General features: G+C 43.1%; 1 protein-coding gene across 2 annotated transcripts in view; it reads left to right on the top strand.

Moving 5' to 3' along the window:
• LOC139822648 (gustatory receptor for sugar taste 43a-like) overlaps positions 1–21,335 on the top strand; it is a 215,015-nt gene that overhangs the window by 71,026 nt on the left and 122,654 nt on the right. The window lies entirely within an intron of this gene.

Consider the following 21,335-nt stretch of genomic DNA (forward strand, 5'->3'; position numbering starts at 1 on the left):
AATTAAAACCTTTCCTTAGAAGGCTCTCAGATTATTATTACGCGGGCGAAATAATGCGGTTTTTCAATCACGTCGTCTGAAAAAGACGTTTCAAATTATTATTTACTGGTTATTGCGATAAATATTACCACATGCCTCGGTAGTCGAATTGGTACGACGCCCTACACGAAATGAGGGAAATTCCAGGTTCGAATCCTGGCTGAGGTAATGTTTTTCGCAATAAATTCTTTACAGTTTTTAGATAATTAAATCGAGTTGATTTAATTTCGGGGAGGGAAGGGTTTTAATTCCAACAATAACTGTGTTTCAAGTCCGACAAATAATCGGCGCGCAGTTAAATAAAGTTGGAAAAATATATGTATATATATATATATATATATATATATATATATATATTGTCACGACTTTTTCACCCCCGGAGCGGTCCGGGGCGTGTGACGGATCAAAAGAATAAAGGAGAGCGGGATAATAGGCCTCTCCGGTGATTCTCTCGCACCTCCGACACTCCACGAAACGATTTTAATGTTGGGCGCCAGACGCGTGAATTCGCGTCCGCGAAATCGCGAAAAACCAAAACGAGACGCAAAACGAAATGAGTCGGTGTGCGAAGAATCGGCTAGCTCGACCTAATAGCGGGGCGGGGTTGATGAAGAGCGGCGCGATATCCGGCGGGGTGACACGTAAATCAGTAACTCAATCTGATAGCAATAAAAAGTAACATTTATTGTGTAGTAACTCTCAAGAAAATACTAATGAGTGCCCATTCGGCTTCGATTAATCACAAAAAAATCAAGTAAATAGTAGCTGACGCGGGCACCCGGATTTAATGAACAGAAATGGTAGCAACGCGGACGCTAGAAATTACGGAGTCTCACTTTATTTAATATAAACGCGCGGAAGGCGCTTTTCTCGAACAACAAATAATAACAATAGAAAACTCAGCTCGCCAATAGTATGGAATATCGGCCAAAGAGACGGCCAAACTTGAAATAATCGGAGTAACGCGAAATATTAGAGTCGCTATGAAGTGAGATTTAACGTGAAATATCGCGAAATAATGGTGCGTCACGCTCGGAGCGCGTGAACACCGTATCCAGACCGTACGGGAATTCCGTCGCCAAGTTATCGAAATTTCCGCAATCAACTCTGACCGGGCGCAACAAGGAGGCGCCGAGGCATTTGACAAGATAAAGAATACTATAACTAACGCAAAAAAGTGAGCAAGTAGAAACTTGCACATTGCTTCCTTATAGTTTTTAAGTGTGCAAGTAGAAACTTGCACATTGATTCCTCTATGAGGAAGCCTGTTTTTGTATGCATATTATTAGTAGATATTTATTAATTTGGCTTCCTCATAGAGGAAGCAATGCAGGTTTCTACTTGCACACTTAAAAACTATAAGGAAGCAATGTACAAGTTTCTACTTGCACATTTAAAAACTATGAGGAAGCAATGTGCAAGTTTCTACTTGCACACTAAAAAACTATGAGGAAGCAATGTGCAAGTTTCTACTTGCACACTTTTTTTATGGATAGAGTATCATTAAAGATAGATTGGTGTTGAATCTACTCTAAGTTATTTGATGAATAGCCGATCCTCAAAACCGATCCTCAATAAATTTAAATTTGACGTTTTCGAACATAAGCAACACATTGGCATCGAAAACTCAAAATACAATTTTTACTTCGGTCTTTTCTACCTCTATTTCATATATAATTCTTTTAAATTAGGTTGATTAGACTTAGCTTTATATGCGATCAAAATTATGGATCTTTGATCGCGTATAAAGCTGGGTCTAATCAACCAAATCTTAAAAAATTATATATGAAATAGGGGTAGAAAAGACTAAAAAATATAATAAAATTAGAAATAGATCAATATCTCCGAATTTGCGGAAGTTAGAGCAACCATGGACATTTCTAAAAAAATACAAAAATTTTTTTTAAAAAAGAACCTTTTTACCAATCATCGCCAACTTTCCTTGAATGATACTCTATCGATTAAAAAAAAAAAACAGCCCGATATCTCAATATTTGCAGAAGTTAGAGCAACCACGGACATTAAATCTGCACATACACACACACAGACATTTTTTTAGGCGATATTTCAACGTTTTACAACGATATGAACATATTGGCAGAAAAAACTCAAAAACCAATCTCTTCATTGGTTTTTTCTACTCCCATTTCATATATAATTTTTTTGAATTTGGTTGATTAGATCCAACTTAAACGCAATCAAAGGTTCATATACGAAATTCACGAAAACAAAGCTTCCCCTATGAGGAAGCAATACGGGGTTATCGCGAGTAATAATGAACGCCATCGGAATCAACGCAATTAATATCTAAACGCACGAAGCGCCTGAACGCAAAGAATATCTTAACGCGAGTAAGAGCCTAACATATTCAATCAGTTAACGCGAACGATTTCCTACCGAAATTAATAACACGATCGACATCCCAACGCAAGGATTCGATCGGCACGAACACTATTTCAACGCAAATACTTTTCTAACGCAAATGCTTGCACGCAAGGAATCTTCTGTCGCGAGTGATATTGTAACGCAATTAACATCGGAACGCAATCACACCAACGCGAGTAATATCCTGGCACAATCGGTATCGCGGGAAGAATCTACGTGTCCTAACTCGAATCATTTCATGTACAGATTATTAACACGTATACAATAAGCAAAAAAAATTTCAATTCTACAGAAATGACGTGAATGTTATCAAGTCTTAAGCAGTTATACTTTGATCTGGCAATACTTTAGACCCCACCTACAGGTCTGGCAACATTTGCAAGTACTTTACAATATTATATAGTACAAGCAAAAAAATTGTTGGCCTTACAGATATGACGTTTTTTACCCTCGATATTTTACACCTAAGGGCGTACGCCCCCCCCCTAAACGCACCAGCGGCCAGCAGCCAGACTTGCCTTTTCTTAATTTGCAACATTGCCACAATCGTTTGAGGTTAAAAATTTCTTTAAAGAATTGACGTTGGTATTTTCGTAGCCAGCTCTCAGTCTATCACCTACGCTCTCGGCAGCAGCGATCTACTACCCTAAACCTAGAACCATTTTAACATTCATAATATACATTAAATGCGCATATAATGCGGGACAAATACTCGCATTTAATGCAAAGTTTAATGTACAGTCAAAGCGCATTATACGCGCATTGGCGCTCCTTGGGAACTTATGTTTAAAATTAAGTCATTCGTGAATTAAAAACATAAATAATAATAATGTAATAAAACGTTATTTTTATTAAGCTAGTTGAAGTTTAGAACGTTCTTGGAAAGATTTTTTAGAAATAATTTCTTTCATTTCTCCATGCACAGAGAAACTTCTAACATAAGTGCCATACATAAAATACATAAAAGATCGAACCGATACACACTGCCGAAGACATCCTTGTAATCAAAAAGCCTACCTCCAAATCACATTAGACATTCTTGCTACGCTGAATGTAATTTGTTCCAGATTTCTTTTGGCACAGAAGAACTTCTAAGAAATGGGACAAATCATTTATAAAAAATCGCTCTAGAAATGTTCCAGACTTCGAATAGCTGGAACAATAATTAGGAATTTTTATTATCTACATATTATATAAATACGCGTGGTTATTTCAGATTAAACGGAGCACTTCTGGATCTCAACTGTTAAAATTATTACTTTTCTGATGTAATGGATGTTAAAGATTGTTCTCACAATTGTATATTTTGGCACAAAACGCAAGAATAAATTAGAAAATTTTATTACATATGCAAGTACGCGCGGATACTTTGTGTAAAAGTTCCGGAGCAGCTCCGAATCTCAACTATTAATAAACCATTCTTTTTTTACGTTATGGATCTTAAACATTGTCTACGTACTTATTTATCATTTTGGCACAAAACGCAGGAGCAATCGTTTAGAAAAATGCTCTCTTTCAATTGAAAATCCTTTCCTTCATTTTCTCAAATTTTCTCGTCTGTTTCTTTTCTTTTTGTAGCAAATTCCACTGAGCTCGCTTCGAGCGTGCAAGAGGAGAGGAGGAAAAGGAAAAGAACTGCTGGAATTCGTCTCGATTGAGGCAATAAGGTTTCCGGGACCGGGAAAGTCCAGATAAAATTGATTTTGAGATTGTCCTCATTGATTTCACAAAATTTATTTTAACCACGAGTCTGCGTATAGCCGAGTGAAACATAGAATTGCGCTGGACAGCGAATCGGAGCACGTGTCGTGTACTGCCGACTCCGGAGTCGATTTGGCGTTGAAAAAAGATCTCGGTTTTACGCACGGTGCAGGGAATGAGTGGCCTGCACTTGGACACGGTTCATTTGGACACCGTTCATCTGGACACGGTTCATTTGGACACGGTTCATTTGAACACGAAAATACGCGGCCTGTGCAGTTGGACACAAGAATTCGCGACCTGTTCACTTGGACACGAAAATGCGCGACCTGTTCACTTGGACACGAAAATGCGCGACCTGTGCAGATAGACACGAAAATGATAGACAAATTAATCATAAATTATGTTAATATTATTGCATCCCTATTCGTCAATATATCCTATATTAAATACTTTTAAAGCGCGTCATCTAACCTATGTGGGCTAGTGACGCGCTTTAAACAGTTAAATACTTTTAAAGCGCGTCATCTAACCTATGTAGATGTTTTCGTGTCTAAGTGAACAGGTCGCGAATTCTCGTGTCCAACTGCACAGGCCGCGCATTTTCGTGTCCAAGTGAACAGGCCGCGCATTTTCGTGTCCAAGTGAACAGATCGCGCATTTTCGTGTCCAAGTGAACAGGCCGCGCATTTTCGTGTTCAAGTGAACAGGTCGCGCATTTTCGTGTCCAAGTGAACAAGCCGCGCATTTTCGTGTCCAAGTGAACAGGTCGCGCATTTTCGTGTCCAAGTGAACAGGTCGCGCATTTTCGTGTCCAAGTGAACAGGTCGCGCATTTTCGTGTCCAAGTGAACAGCCCTTATAAAAATGTGCTCTTTATTGCCATTAAAAATGCCATTGAATTCCCATTGTTCCAGACGCAATAAAAATGAAGGCATTTTTGCCAAAGATAAGAAGTTCCACACAAAATCCCATTAGTATTGCCACTGGTTTTGCCGTTGGTATTGCCATTGGTATTGCCATTAGTATTGCCATTGGTATTAACACTGGCAATACCAATGGGATTTTGTGTGAAAATTTTTATCTTTGGCAAAAATGCCTTTATTTCCATTGCGTCTGGAACAATGGGAATTCAATGGCATTTTAATAAATGGTACTATTTTGTCTTTAATATAAATGCCTTCATTTCCCATTGCCTTTGGTTCAACGGACAGTCTAACCTTTATAGACCACTAAGGGTCTTTTTGTAGGTTATGTGGCACTTAACTTAAAAAATACCTGAAAGAGTTGTAGCTACGTTCTTAGTTAGGTTAATGTTTATAGCATTCGATTACAAAAATACTTTTCCTAACAGCTAATCGCAAATAAATGCAAAATTCATGGAAATTCAACTCAAAAACTTACTTTTTGTCGGAATAATCTTTCACCTCTCACTACACGGCAACGTTTTGACGATGAATGTCAAATGTCTATGGATTAAAATGTGAAAGATAATAAATGCCATACAATATATTGTCTGACGCATATTATTTACCATTGACGAATTTTCATTACAATTCACACTGAACAACATTGGCTGAAGGTAGAAAAATTCCATACAAATTTTATCTTTCATGAGTCATTGGCAGTTTCCATTACGCCTAGTATGGAAAAGGTTGTCATTCGAATCTTGCCATTGCGTTTCCATTCATCTTATTGCCACTCAATATTTTCCATTTACTTTTCCATATAATTTGCATTGCAAATTCCATACACAAGTTTTAACCTTCATAAGCCATTAGCAGTTTCCATTACGCTGGTATGGAAAAAGTTATCATTCGAATCTTGTCATTGTGTTTCCATTCATCTTATTGCCACTCAATATTTTCCATTAACTTTTCCATATAATTTGCATTGCAATTGTAGGGGAACCATACATTTCCACTGACCGCCATTGAGCACTCAAGGGCACATTTTTATAAGGGAGGTCGCACATTTTTGAGTCCAAGTGAACAGGTCGCACATTTTCGTGTCCAAGTGAACAGGCCGCGCATTTTCGTGTCCAAGTGAACAGATCGCGCATTTTCGTGTCTAACTGCACAGGCCGCGCATTTTCGTGTCCAAATGAACCGTGTCCATATAAACGGTGTCCATTTGATCGTGTCCAAATGACCGTGTCCAAATGAACGGTGTCCAAATGTATCGTGTACAAGTGCACCTCTCCCGCAGGAAATTGCCTTCTGGAGAGTCTAGAGTTGACTTCGGAGTATCAGACAACTTCACACTTTTTGGAGTAGCAGTCGACAAACTTATCATTGTCGACGGACTTTCGTACCGAACTTTCGCACTGAACCGAATCGCACGCAACCCAGACATGATCTGCCGATCGCGCCGCGGCGGTCTCGTTCGGGAAACATCGTGATTACGCTCGAAGACCCAGGAAGTGGTGCCGCTTGGTGGATCGCGAAATTATTATTGTGCTCCGACTCAATTTAGATTGTTCGATTCTAAACACTTTTCCTTCTTATTTCTTCTGTGTTTATTTCTACTTTTTCCATCATTTCTTTTCTATTCACAAAAATGGTAAATTATTTATTATGTATACACGTATCTATGCATATATATAGTGTGCTTTTCATTTAACGACTCAAGTCGACATAAGCGTCATTCTGTCTCTTTTCAACATCTAGTGAGCAACAAAGACAGAGTGACGCTTGTGTCGTTAACTGGAAAGCACTTATATTCATATGTACGTTATTGTATTATATATATGATAAAATTGAGCTTCCAAAATATCTGATTAATTAAAATTATTATTAAAATTAAATAAATTATCAAATTTTTATTATACTCTTAACTGTATAATATACTACATAAATACATACATACGTATACAGATGCATATACATAGCAATCCGCATCGCGAAAAAGCGACAACAATGAATTCGACTATCGATTTAACACGGTTTTTTAATATAAGAGATAGAATACTACAATTTTGTACGAATAGTACTAATAGTAATAGTACGAATAGTAATAGTACGAATACCGATTTGTTTTTACAGCTATAAAATCTGTTACAATTATGGCTAATTACAATTTGTACTTTTTTAGTTAAATGTTACAAGTTTTTACACAAATCTTCCAAAATTGATCTATTATTAATAACTTCTTAGTTTGCAGAAGTCAAAAGTCACTTGTGTTTTTCTTTTTATATAGTCTGCTGTAAGATATCCAATAAAAAAATACATAAATCTACAATTTATGTAGATTTCCAGTATATTTTTTCATAATAAAAAATCATTACACGCTATAATATAAGAGGTGAGCCAGTGAGAAGCCTGATTACGATATTCTTCGCTGCAGATCGACTTAAGTGATGCCTCTGGTATCATATAGTGCAAAGGTCTGCGAAACGATTTTTGATAAATTATTGGATATGTCTTACTTATTTATTTACATGTTTTTAAACTGAAACTACAATTGTAGTCTACTGTACTACTTAAGTCTACTGTAGTCTACTGTACTTAAATAGACATAGAAACGTATAGAATATCAATATTAGTTGTAGTTCGACGTTATTTAACTGAACAATTCCTAGATTCCTAAATCGCAGAAAAGTAGGAACAGAATAAGGATTCCAGGCCGGGTGCTCCGAGGGCGGAGAGGGGCAGGGGAGGTCCGCGGCGCGGGGTACTCCATGCCCGAGCATGGTCCGCAGGGCAAGAGGGGGGAGCGTGCAACTAGGGCGAGGGGTTCGCGAAGAGAGGGAGGTACGGTCCGCGAGGGGTCCGCGGGGAGAGGGGGGATCCGCGTGCAACGGCCGCATCGGTCCGCGGTGAAGAGGGGTCCGCGTGACGTCACACGGCGCGCACCCGCTTGCGATCTTTCTCTCCCTCGCGCGCGGTCTTTCTCGTTCCCGTCCCCCGTTCGCGTTATTTCTCTCTGTTTCGAAATCATCGCCAGCGACGATTTGAAATAAGCGCCGTAACATCGGCTCAGACGTCGCGAGCGCGATCAGGGAGAGCGCGACGGTCAGCGAGCGCGGCAACGGTGAAGCATCGGCCCTAGCAACCGTTGTTATTCGTTATATTCATCTTGATTTTCCCGATCGTTTTCGTTCTCGCGAGTTTTGGAATCGACATTGAGAGAAAAGAGTGAATCGAGACGGATTGAGTGCGCGTATCGTCGCGAAGAAAACTTCTCACGTTGATTGTGCGGTTTGCATCCCGGAGCTAGGAGACATTTGTAGAATCTTCGAACGGAAAGCAGAGTTTCGACGGAGCCGTGGCGGAAATCGACAAGGCTGGACGGGACGCTCTGATGCCCCGGCTTTTCCACTTTTGCATCCTGCATAATCACTCCCAACTGATACGTCATCGAGACGCCCGAGTGTTCTGAGGTCGTTGCTTCCGACCTCGAGAAAGGCCTCAGGTTTGATTTGCTCGATCCGATTGCTGCGGTAATTCGAGTAACGCTTATGCGGCGATTCCGCCATTATTTACCGCGTGGCTACGACGGCTACGTGGTGGTCGACGTGGTGCTTAATATCTGCTTAATATCCGTGGTGCTTATATGTACATTTTGTGTGCGTACGATCTCAGTTTCTTCTCATTGCGCGTATCCGTAGCCGGTTGTGATATTGTTCATTCGAATTATTAATCGCGGTATTACGAGCAGTGCTTGTGCGGTTATTTTCGCCATTTCTTCGTTACGCGTCTGGGTGATATGTTCGACATTGCTTTATCTCTCGATACGATATCCGCGTTGCAATGTTCAATTTCGTGTACGGGTTACCCGGTATTTTTCCTTTGCGTACGTGCGTTGTTTCTTTTCGACATTGTTTCTATGCTGGCGACTCCGGTATTTTTCCATTGCGTGAAGTCCACCAAATACGAGTATTTTCATATGCGAACGAACGTGAGTTAATTATCTCTTACGAATGTTACATGTTTTGCCCAGCGTTGTTCACGTCATAGTCTGTTTACTGCATTATCAATTGTTCACCGCTAACGATAATTCTATTCTCGCACCGAGGTTCCTTGCGTATGCCGAGGGGCAGGTCGTGCGTCGGAGGGCCTTACGGCCTATGTATTCCATCCCAACGTGTATTCGCGTGATTCCAAGTCCGTGCAATGGACTTTTCTTTATTGTAAAGAATAAATACAGTAAAACGTAAAGAGTGAAATCCTGGCATTCTTTTCCTTATATCACCCTCCTTGTCTTTCCTGCGTATCCTCACGGGGTCTAATTAAATTAATACTCGTGCTACGCGTAAATAGACATTTCCGGGCATATTACCGGAATTTCAGCGGTGATTCAAACAATCATATTACTATGCCGACGAGAAGGTGTGAGTAGATCGAAGATTCGCTACAAACGAGATATCCACGATTCATACGTTTGAGGTCTTGATGGGCAGCACGACGTTGCAAGATTACCGCGTGGCTTTGCGATCAGCCTGTGATTACCGCGTGGCTTTGCGATCAGCCTGGGATTACCGCGTGGCTTTGCGATCAGCCAAGGTTACCGCGTGGCTTTGCGATCAGCACGATTTACACGTTTGAGGTCTTGACGGGCAACACGACGTTGCAAGATTACCGCGTGGCTTTGCGATCAGCCGTTGTTGTGATGGACAACAGATGTCCTTGCGTACGCCTAAAAAGGTGATCGAGCAGTACGAAACTGCGATGTGAGATTCAGGCCTCTTACGTAGTGACGAACAGCACGAGGCTGTATGGGAGATTTTGAAGGACTGTTGGTTTTACGCTACTCTGATCTGATAACCGCGACCGTTGACTTACGCTACTCTGATCTGAGAACTGCGACCATTGACTTACGCTACTCTGTTGATACCCGCGACTGTTTGAGATACACCGCTTCTGAGATTACCGCTATTCCCTTGATAACCGCTCAGCTCAACGAGATCAACTGCGCGCTAGACATCCTTGCTCAGCGCGCCAATCATCCTTGTGTTCTACGTTCCTGTCATCCCTGTGTTCTGCGCGCTAGACATCCTTGCTCAGCGCGCCAATCATCCTTGCGTTCTACGTTCCTGTCATCCCTGTGATCTGCGCGCTAGAAATCCTTGCTCTGCGCGCCATTCATCCTTGCGTTCTACGTTCCTGACATCCTTGCGAACTGCGCGCTAGACATCCTTGTTCTGCGCGTCATTCATCCTTGCGTTCTACGTTCCTGACATCCTTGCGCACTGCGCGCTTTTTTGCACATTTTTGCTCGGCGCGCCATTCATCCTTGCGTTCTACGTTTCTGTCATCCTTGCGATCTACGTGCTTGTCATCCTTTATACTGCGTGCCATTTATCTCTGCATTCTACGTGCTGAAGCTCCTTTCCTGACGTGCACCAGATAACGCCATTTATTTTTTGAGGTCCTTCTACTCCAGATTCATCTCTCAATATTCTTGGTTTAATAAAACCTGACTATCTCGTCTACTGTTGCCAATTCTGATTTCTGATCTCACTCGGTGCAACACGAATCAGATTATCATCACACAACACTCTCATTGTGGTATTTTATTTTTCGAATAATTTTTATTAATTTTAATTTATTTAAATAAACTTGAGGATAATATCGCAGCGTAATTCTAATGACATGAAATAGAAGGAACGGTAAACGAAAAGGAAAAATAATTTAAATTTACCATATATAATATACATTTATTTGTCATGTAGCGCATTATACATGGTCCACTCGCTAAGATACAGATCCATCATCTTTCCGGCAAGAGATGTTTAAGCATTTTTTATATTTATGCAATTACTTCACCAAACACATACAAAAGTGCAAATTTTGCAAGTAGCACCGATGTATGGATGCTGTAGTTATACAATCAACTGCTATCGAACATCTTTAAAACAGCTATTGAATAACTATCAAACATCTTTAAAATAGCTATTGAACAACTATCAAACATCTTTAAAACAGCTATTAAACATCTATCAAACAACTCAAACATTTTTAATACATTTTTAAAACAGCTTTTAAACAACTATCAAACAACTAAAACATCTTTAAAACAGCTATTGAACAGCTTTCAAACAGCTCAAACATCGATTTAACGATGCGCCCCGTAAACCGCATCGTTCCGGCCGAACAACAAGCCGCGACCGCCCGGCCGACCATCCGCCGGGCGAGAAACGGGCACAATGTGCCCACTTTATTTTTTAATACCTGAAACGTCAAGAAGTCCGCGGCCACCGACGCGCCGAGCGGCGCCGAACGCAATCGCAGCGTCGAAACGCCGTAATTACCGACCGCTCCGCCGCTCTATCCCGGCGCTCGCGATTGCCGTCGCTTGTACCCTTGCCACTCCGAAACGCCGGGTAGAGCGCTTCTCTGTCTCCATCTAGTGTGTCTCGACGGATCGTCTCAAGACGCTTGCAGCCTTCCATCGAGGATAGAGCCTCCGTACTCTGCCTCCACCGAGCGCTTCTCGGTGGGCGAACTCACGCTAGATCAACCCTTCCGCCATCCGAGCGGAATCCGCGCGATCTCATCGCCGCGTCCGCGCTTCGCGCCATTCCCACGCGCCCCGCTCCGCGACGCCGGGAAAACCGGCTCCGCCCGTACTGATAGCTTGGCACGCGATTCGGCACGCGAGCTTCCGAAAGGCTCGGCTCCGCCCCGTACGTTACGCGCTAATAAGCCAATCAAAATATTTACCTCGCACCGCCCGCAACGAATCGACTATCCGTCCCGATCGCACAATAAATGTACCCGGCCGCTAGTGCCATCCTGCGACAATTATACTCACGCGCGCCTTTCGTTGTACCGCGCCGGCTCACCACTCGTACATACGCGTGCATCACGACACTGTACATTGCGCATATCGCATACTTATAATAAATTCCTTTCTTGTAAATACGCGTGCATTACGAATCTGTACATCGCGAGCACTTATTACTTTATAATAAACTTTTTGTTATCAAAAACAATACGCTTCATTATGCCATCCCACGCTTCGCTTCAGTTCCTCCGCGCCTCCTTCGAACCCAGCCACGCCGCGAGCTAGATCCGCGTATCGAAGTCAGGTTGTTTTATCTTTAAAACAGCTATTGAACATCTAACAAACAACTCAAACATCTTTAAAACATCTTTAAAACAACTTTTGAACAACTATCAAACAACTAATACATCTTTAAAACAGCTATTAAACATCTATCAAACAACTAAAACATCTTTAAAACAGCTATTGAACATCTATCAAACAACTAAAACATCTTTAAACAGCTATTGAACATCTATCAAAAAACTCAAACATCTTTAAAACAGCTATTGAACATCTATCAAAAAACTCAAACATCTTTAAAACAGCTTTTGAACAACTATCAAGCAGCTCAAACAGCTAATTAACGACTTCTTTGATGTTTTTTTTTAATCTTCAACGCTACTCTTCGCCCGTGTTTGTGCGGGCCGAGATATAGTCCTTGTCCATATTTGTACGGAGCGAGATAAAGTCCGCGACCTTCCACGGCGCGATTCTGACGTTGCATCTCTTCCAGCTAATGCCGCGTGGCTTTGCTAGCGTTCACCGCCGTTGTAACTCCGGCCGCGCCGCCGGCCAGAGAACCGAGAACTCCCAACAACGGTAGAATCAGCAATACACCGTCTCGTTTCGCTGCGAGAAGTATTCATTTTTTGCTCAAGCCCATTGCGAGCTTCGTCTTAGCCTTCATGGCCACCCAGACAGCTGTAGCAGCAGCTCTCTCTCCGAGAACCGCATCTCTCGCGATGACGCGTCCTAGCGCTCTCTCGGCGAGTATCTTGTCCGCCGCGTGTCTCTCGGTGAGGCCTTTGCTACGCAAATAGGCTATGTCATGCGCGTGACACGCCTCCAATGGATTTACACCCGGATCACCTCTAGCCAATCGTTCTCGTAAACAAGAATACGAGAAATGTGTATGTCGCGCTACTGGCCACCCCCGAAATACACGATAGAGGGTGAAGGTTTACCTCACGAGAGACAATTCACTATTGTTTGTTCAATCTTAAAGTATCGCGAGGTTGGTCAAGGAAAAAGTAAAAAAGTCGCAAAGAGGCATGCCGCTCACAAGATGTGGCAAGCTCTACACGACATGAATAATCAAGCTCCCAGTGTGGATAAGGACGAGAATACTTGTTTCAATGATGGGGATGTAAATTTGGTACAATTTTTACAAGAAATTGCGTCGAAGCAGCAGTTTAAAGTAACCTATGTTGATATTGAAGAGAAATCTATCAGTGGTAAATTCCGACAAAACTGATAGTCGGGAATGTGCAATATTCGAACGGAAGTGCGCCTATCGCGCGATTAAACAGACTTCTACTTATATTTGTCGTTGACATTTGCCACAATTCTTAATCAACGGGGCGGACCCTTGCTGCCATGATTGATTGTAATGTTTGTCACAGCGACGATAGGTCTGAACCTCCAAATCCGCCTTTATATGCTCCGAAAGCTTGTCCCACACGTAGTGGACGTGATCGCCGCACATTTGCAACAGAACGACTTTCGGCACGAATTGCAGCTGTTCGGCGCTAAAATCGCGAATATCCGAAGGTCTCGACAGCAGGACGAACATCTTTGCGACTGAGCGATTCTTGGTGCCGCGCACCTATAAATAAACGTTCGAACGAAAGTTCGATTCAGTAGTACAAAGTGCAAGAAAAAAAAATGAAATTCGTGCGACAACCGTTGGCGATTTGCGTGACGAATCGCGACGACAGATCACGGTCGATGGAGGGCAACGCGGAGAAGCGCAGACATGGTACGATGCTACCGACTACTATACGCGCGATCATTTGCGGCCCCTCGAATTGCGGTAAAACCAACGTTCTGATAAGTTTGCTGGAAAGTCCGCATGGTGTACGTTTCGAGAACGTGTACGTGTACTCGAAATCGCTGCAACAACCGAAATACCGATATCTGGAGAATTTATTGACATCGATCGACGAAATCGGCTACTACACCTTCTCCAATAACAGTGACGTTATTCCACCGAGCGACGCGTGCCCAAACTCGATCTTCGTCTTTGATGACGTGGCGTGCGATAAGCAAGACACTGTGAGAGAGTATTTCTCGATGGGCCGGCGCGGACGTTGACTTCTTCTATCTTTGTCAGACGTATGCAAACATACCGAAGCATTTTATACGCGACAACGCGAATTTATTGATTCTGTTTAAACAGGATGGTACCAATCTGAAACATGTATACAACGATCACGTAAACACCGATATGTCTTACGAGGATTTCTGTAAATTGTGTCATACATGTTGGCAACAAAATATGGATTTATGGTGATAGACAAAGACAGCAGGTTTCCGAATGGTCGATACAGAAAAGGATTTAACGACTTTGCGATACCGTAACGTGGTTAGTTGTTGTCGACGCGTCGATTGAACAACGTTATCGCAACATGGACAGCAGCGAGGAGATTAGAGAGCGCAAGAGAATAGCAAATCAAATTGCGAAAACGAGCGATTCGATTCGCAAAAAGTATCACGCCTTGAAAACCGGTAAAATGGAGCATGATATCGCGTTGGAGAGACACTTTAAGCCCATCATCGAGCCTCTAAGGCAGATTGCCAAAAACACCGTTGGCAAAGAATCTGATGTGTCAAAGATTGAGAATGAAACGGCATGGGAAGACGAAGAGCCAAAGCTGAAACGAAAAGGACCAAACGCCTCGTTTAACGACTCTGTAATGGCTTCAACTTTGGTTACGTTGAAATGACCGATAACTGTGCCATCTAATTTGAGCGAAATAACTAAAATTTTACAACCGCGTAAGTCGAAACGATCGAAAGCTCTATTGGATGAACCACCGATAACCCCTGCGCCGCGCCGTCCGCAAAAACAGTACAACCTACAATGCTCGAATCACTCGCAAACGAGGATGTTTTCGAAACCACGGATGACTCGCTCGTGACGTCCGTTCGACAGCAGTTGCAAACATCTGAGGGTCGAGAAACGTTGCGAGATCACTTGGGTCTATTAACCCAAAAGTACGTCGGGGCTATTCTGAGCGGCAATTAAGAAAGCGATATAGACACCGTGTACGGCGTTTATTTCAGCAGCGATGGAATGATGCTCGGTAATAAACGTTTTGACGTGGACAACGCGGACAACATAATTATCGACGGTGTACGATACGCAAGCACACCCGGTCTTTACAAGTTGATTTTTAAGAAAATTCCCGATGACGAGATCTACACGGAGGGGAACATGCAAAAGTACAAGAGCATGATGTTGACGAATGCTCATAAACGCAATTATGATGTGCACGCTCGATTAAATGGTAACAGGGGATAAAGTACAGATATATAATCGCACCGTTGATTTTGGGTAAAAAAGCTGGAAAAGGTATACCGCGTGCCATGACATTAAGCGACAACAAGATCGACCATATAATCGCACCGTTGATTTTGGGTAAAAAAGCTGGAAAAGGTATACCGCGTGCCATGACATTAAGCGACAACAAGATCGACCATATAATTGCATCGTCGATTTTGGGTAAAAAAGCTGGAGAAGGTATACCGCGTGCTGTGACATTAAACAACAATAAGATCGATTATGTTCATTGGGACGATCCCAACGAGCTTGTAAATCGTTTCCGATTGCTCGAAGCTTTGCGCCTAGCCGGTTACAACGGTCACGACAACGAGATCCCGTCGATTACCGAGGACTTGAAAAGGCGGTGCGGAACCGTACTATCAATGGAACAGAAATTACGTGCGCGACAACGCTCTTTGCGTGGTTGCCACCGATTTTGACGCGAAATCGCGCAAGATTCGACGGATAGCGCCACCTGTAGATGATGGCGATGCCGCCAACAAGCGCTACGTGCAGCAGAGCGTACAAATTTTGAAAAATCGACAGGATGAAATCGAGAGAAAGATGGTTGCATTTCAGAATAACGTGCAAATTACCTTAAACGAGCTTCAAAAGATGATTCAAGATGTAATTGCGAATCATCGCGAACAGATAAGAACGTACATCTGATCTCGGCGTCATTTGCGCGTCATCGTTATGGCTAGTAAGACGTGAACCGCTGAGAAACGGCAGCTGGCGGAGGAACTGCACGCTCCTGCGAGAAGAAATTTTCCGCAAAGACGCGTCATAGTGCGCGGATACGATGACCTGTGGCAGGCGGATGTGGTTGACGCGGATGCGTCCATATACGCGATTCAACAGAGGCTACCACTATATACTCACCGTTATCGACGTGCTGAGCAAACACGCATGAACCGTACCGCTCAAGGCCAACAACGGAAACGAGGTCACTACGGCGATTGCAAAAATAACTCGAAACGGTGGAAGATGTCCGAAAAATCTGCAGACTGACAAGAGAAAAGAATTTTACAACGCGAACATGCAGAAACTCTTGAAGAAACATAATATCAATCACTATTCAATCTATTCCGTAATGAAGGCCTCGGTCGTCGAGCGATTTACTCGCACGCTCAAGAACGACATGTGGAAAATGTTTACGCACAATGGAAATTACAAATGAACCGACTCGCTGCCAGGTCTCGTATCGGATTACAACGCACGAAAGCATCGAACTATCGGCATGCGGCCCATCGATGCCCCCCGCAATCGCCGACAAACTCCTAACAACGGTGTACAGTCACGTAAAGATTGCTGCTCCCGCGCGATTCAAAGTGGATGACTCGGTACGCGTGAGTAAATTCAAGACAATCTTCGAGAAAGGATATACGCCAAACTGGACCACACAGGTGCTTAGAATCGTCAAAGTGCAGAAAACTAATCCCGTGACGTATTTATTGAAAGATTCCTGCGGAAAATCCATCGCCGGCGGCTTCTACGAATACGAGTTGCATCGCGTTGCTAATCCCGACGTGTATCTTGTTGAAAAAGTTTTGCGCAAAAGGGGGGATGAGGTTTATGTAAAGTGGTTAAGATTTGATAACACAGGACAACAAAAAAATTTTTGAAAAATTAACTGGGATCAGAGTAGGTGTTTCTTATAGATTTTGGGTCACTGAATCCGAATTCGTAAACCGTTTTGCTCCATCACGTCTAGGTTTTTAGATAATCGAGAAAAATAGCGGAAAATCTGTGAAAATTGAAATAAACATTTGGAGAAAAAGCAAAAATATAACATCAAAATGCGGTTGCATAAGAACTGATTTAAATATGTATGATATTTATTGTATTTCCCCGTAGGGTTTACAAGGCGTTTTTATGAGGAACGTACCCAAACCTCTTTCCCCCATGCCTGGCCATTTGCGATTTCACAAAACATTTACCCTTCCTCCCCGTAATCTTCTTCACCCCTCTTCTTTTTTTTCCGTTTCTGCCGCGACTCCGTTCTTCAGCCTCCTTCCTTCCCGTCCCGCTCTTCTCTATTTGGCCCACTCTCTCTTCTTGGCCTTCTCATCATCGGAGCTCATGAGGAGTTTCTCCTCCATTCTACTTGATTTTTCTTCTTCCTCCGATCTCCTTGTACTCCTGTGCACCTCTCTTCTCCCTTCCGCTCTCTCTACTCTCTTCTCTCTCTCTTTATCTCTCCTTTCCTCCGACTTATCTTCGTGTATCTTTACCCTTTCACTATTCTCTGCCCTTCTCCTCGCCTCCAACACCCGCCACTTCTCCTTATCCCAGTTTCACCAGTATAGTCAGCCAAACTCCTCTTTGCCCCACAACTATCACCTCTCATACCATCACCTTCACCCTCATCTTTTTCGTGAAGAGCTCCTTCACTTTCTCCCAATTTAACTCCTTACCTCCCCATTTCTCTTTCTCGACCCTTATAATCACGTTTCTTTTTCTTAATTCGTCCTCGTTCCTTTCGCCCTCCCCTGCCCACCATTTCTTCTTTCCCGCCCCACGCTATCCTCCCTCTTCCTTTTGCCTCCACCTTGCTCCAATCTTTCTACCTTTCTCTCCAATCTCCTTATTTTCTTCTCTAGCTCCTCTATCCTCTCGTCCTTTTTTCTATCGTCCTACTTCCTCTCCTACAAAATCTTTCTTACTTTGTCCTCTACAATCCTATCAACTGCCTCTGCTATTGCTCTTCCCTCGCGCTCTATCCTTGATAATCTGTAACATGCACTTTAATTACTCACTTCTCCTTTTCTCTACTTTCCACTTCCTCCTCTCTTTTTCTCCCTTCTCCACTCTCTCCCCTTCCCTTTTCACCTCCTCCTAACTCCTCCGACTCCCCTTTTCCTCCCATTTTTTCTCCCTTTAGTTCTATCATCCATCCCTCCCCTCCCCCTTCCTCACCCAATACCCATCCCACCGCTTTCTGCCAACTTCCATTTCCTGATTCCCATCTCCTACATTCCTCCCATACATGCTCCCACGATTCCTCCCTATATTCACATAACCTACATTTCTTTTTCTCTTCCACTTCCCAGTAATTGCTTTCTCTCATCTCATTCCCTAATCTAAATCTTGCCACCCTTCTCCATCTGCTCTCTCCCCATTCCTTTTTCAGATATCCCGGGATACCCTCCCTTTTAATTAACTTGTACCATTTATTATAATCTGATTTCTCGATCCTCTCCCATCTCTCTTTCCTTTACGTCTCCTTATCACCTCCAAACAACTTACGAAACCATTCATCTCCACCATCTCCTCTCAGCCTTTCCAACTCTTTTAGCTCCACTCCTCTGTCTTCAAAGAATTTTCTTCTCTCTCTTTCCCAGCTTGAGCCTGCTTTCCCTTCCTTCTCCCTTCCCTTCAGCTATTCCTAACAGCCTCGCCAGTTCACTTCCTCTACCCTCCTCTAACTTTTGCTCAAACCTCTATGCCCTCATCCCTGCTCTCCCTCTTAACTTCCCCCTTTGCAACTCCTCTCTAACAAAATACCACGGTGTTCTCCCGTTTACTCCCAAGACCCATCTGATATACCTTTCTTCCATCCTTTCCATTCTCTCCCTTTCTCTCCATCCCTATATTTCCGCTCCATATCCCAACACCGTCCACACCAGTCTATCAAACAGCCACAGTCTTTTTTCCCAGTCTTTCCCAAATCTCCTTTTTCCTATCCCCCAGACCTTCCCCATCACTGCGGCCGCCTTCTTGATCCTTTCTCTTGCGCTTTCTGTCCTCCATTTTTTTGAAACACGTACCCTAAATACCGAAATTCCCTCACCTTTTCTAATTCTTTTCTTTCCCTTCTCTACCTTCTCTTACTATCCCTCCCTCCTCCTTTCCTAAACTTTATTATTTTTGTTTTCCCCACGTTCAGTTCCAATCTCTTCCTTCCCAGGTACCCTTCTAATCTTTCTAGCATGCTCCTCATTTGGTCCTTGTCCTCCGCAATTAGCACTACATCATCTGCATAAGCCAAAGTATACACCCTCTTACCTCCTAGCATTATCCCTCCCCATTTAACTTTACTCATTTCCTCTTCCAAATCCGCTAGTAACACGTTGAACAGTAACGGGCTCAAAGGGCACCCCTGTCTTACCCCCTTCCTGTCCAGAACACTTCTCCTATTTCGTTTCTCCTTTTACCCTACTTTTCGTCTCCCTTAAAATCTCCTCCGTCCTTCTCACCAGTCCTTCCCTTATTCTCCTTTCTCTCATAGCTTTTATTAGCACTCCTCTATCTACCGAGTCAAATTCAGGTCCACAAAACATGCTATCAATTTTCTCCCCTTCTTCTCTAACCTTCTGTTCACCAAATAGTTCAGCATATAGATGTTGTCTATTGTTCCCATCCTCCTTCTAAAACCTGTCTGGTTCTGTGGTACTATTCTCTTTCCCTCTATCGCCGCTCTTAACCTCTCCGCCAGAATGGCCGTGTACACCTTATATAAAGACGGCATTATTGTCACCCCTCTATACTCCTCCGTTCTTTTTCCTTCCCCTTTCTTTACGATTGGATCAATTATTCCCTCCTTCCAATTTTCTGACCATCCTCCCCCTTCCATATCCTATTGATATATTTCCATGCCCAATTCTCCAATTCTCCTTTCCCCCTCGCTTCCAAACCTCGCCTGGAATCCCATCCCTTCCCATTGCCTTTCCATCCTTTAACTTCCTTATAACTCTCCTCATTTCTTCTAGGCTTATCTCCTCTTCCTCCTCTCCTTCCTTTTTCTCCCTCCTACCTTCCTTCCCCATCCTTTGCAGGATTGGACGGACCTTTATGCATCTTGTGACATTGACGCTAAAGTTAGGCTTCTAAATTACTCTCTTCGTATCTGCTACGATAGTCATAATCACGCTCTTTACCGCGTCATCCAGCCCAGGCACCTGCCTGCGCCCTGGCTCACGCCCGAAATCAAGTCACTGATGAAGACAAAAGACAGAGCAAGAAGAGTCTGGAAAAAAATGCAAAACAAACGCTAATTACGACCATTTTAAGCGTCTCAGAAACCTGGTGCAGGCCGAGGTGCGGAGGGCTAAGGCCTAATATTTTTATATGGAATTTTAGGGTATTAATGAGCCTGATCTCATCTGAAAAAAACTTAGGCATTATGGCTTTCTGAGACCCAAACAAGTGATGGAAAAACTTGTTTTCGACGTTGACGAGTTAAACTCTCATTTTACGGGAAATCTAACTTCTGATTCTGACACCAGCGAGGCTTTCTACTTGGGCGAGGAAGCATATGAGGACACAAAATTCTATTAAAAGCACATTGAACCGAGGGACGTTGTGAAGGCTCTGCGTGGGTGCCGGTCGGACGCCACAGGGAGAGACGAACTACCTTGTAGCTTGATTATGAGAGCCCTACCTAGTATACTTCCTGCACTAACACATATTTTCAACTTCTGTTTGTCTTATGGTGTTTTTCCGGAAATTTGGGAGCGCGCCATTATCTCCTATTCCCAAGGTGAAGCACCCTGCTGAGCTCAACAATTACAGGCCGATGTCGATTCTCTGCGCTGCTTCCAAAGCATTGGAGCGCATCGCGGCTGATCAGATCGTGAATTACCTTGAGGATCGTAACGTACTGGACCCTTTCCAGTCAGCCTATAGGAAAGTTTACTCCACGCAGACAGCACTGATCAGAGTCCTGGACGACATCAGGCTAGCGGCGGACAAGAGGATGATCACCATCGCTGTATTTTTTGATTTCACAAAGGCTTTCGATAGTGTCTGCCACCGTCTTTTGATCAGCAAGCTCAGTGATCTGGATTTCTCTTGCTCAGCCTTGCGTTGGCTCTGTTCTTATCTGACAGATAGGACGCAGGCTGTGCGCGATCCTTCCGGTGGGCTATCATCTGCCAGATCTGTTTGTGCGGGAG

This window comes from Temnothorax longispinosus, chromosome 12, assembly GCF_030848805.1.
Source record: "Temnothorax longispinosus isolate EJ_2023e chromosome 12, Tlon_JGU_v1, whole genome shotgun sequence".
NCBI lineage: Eukaryota > Metazoa > Arthropoda > Insecta > Hymenoptera > Formicidae > Temnothorax > Temnothorax longispinosus.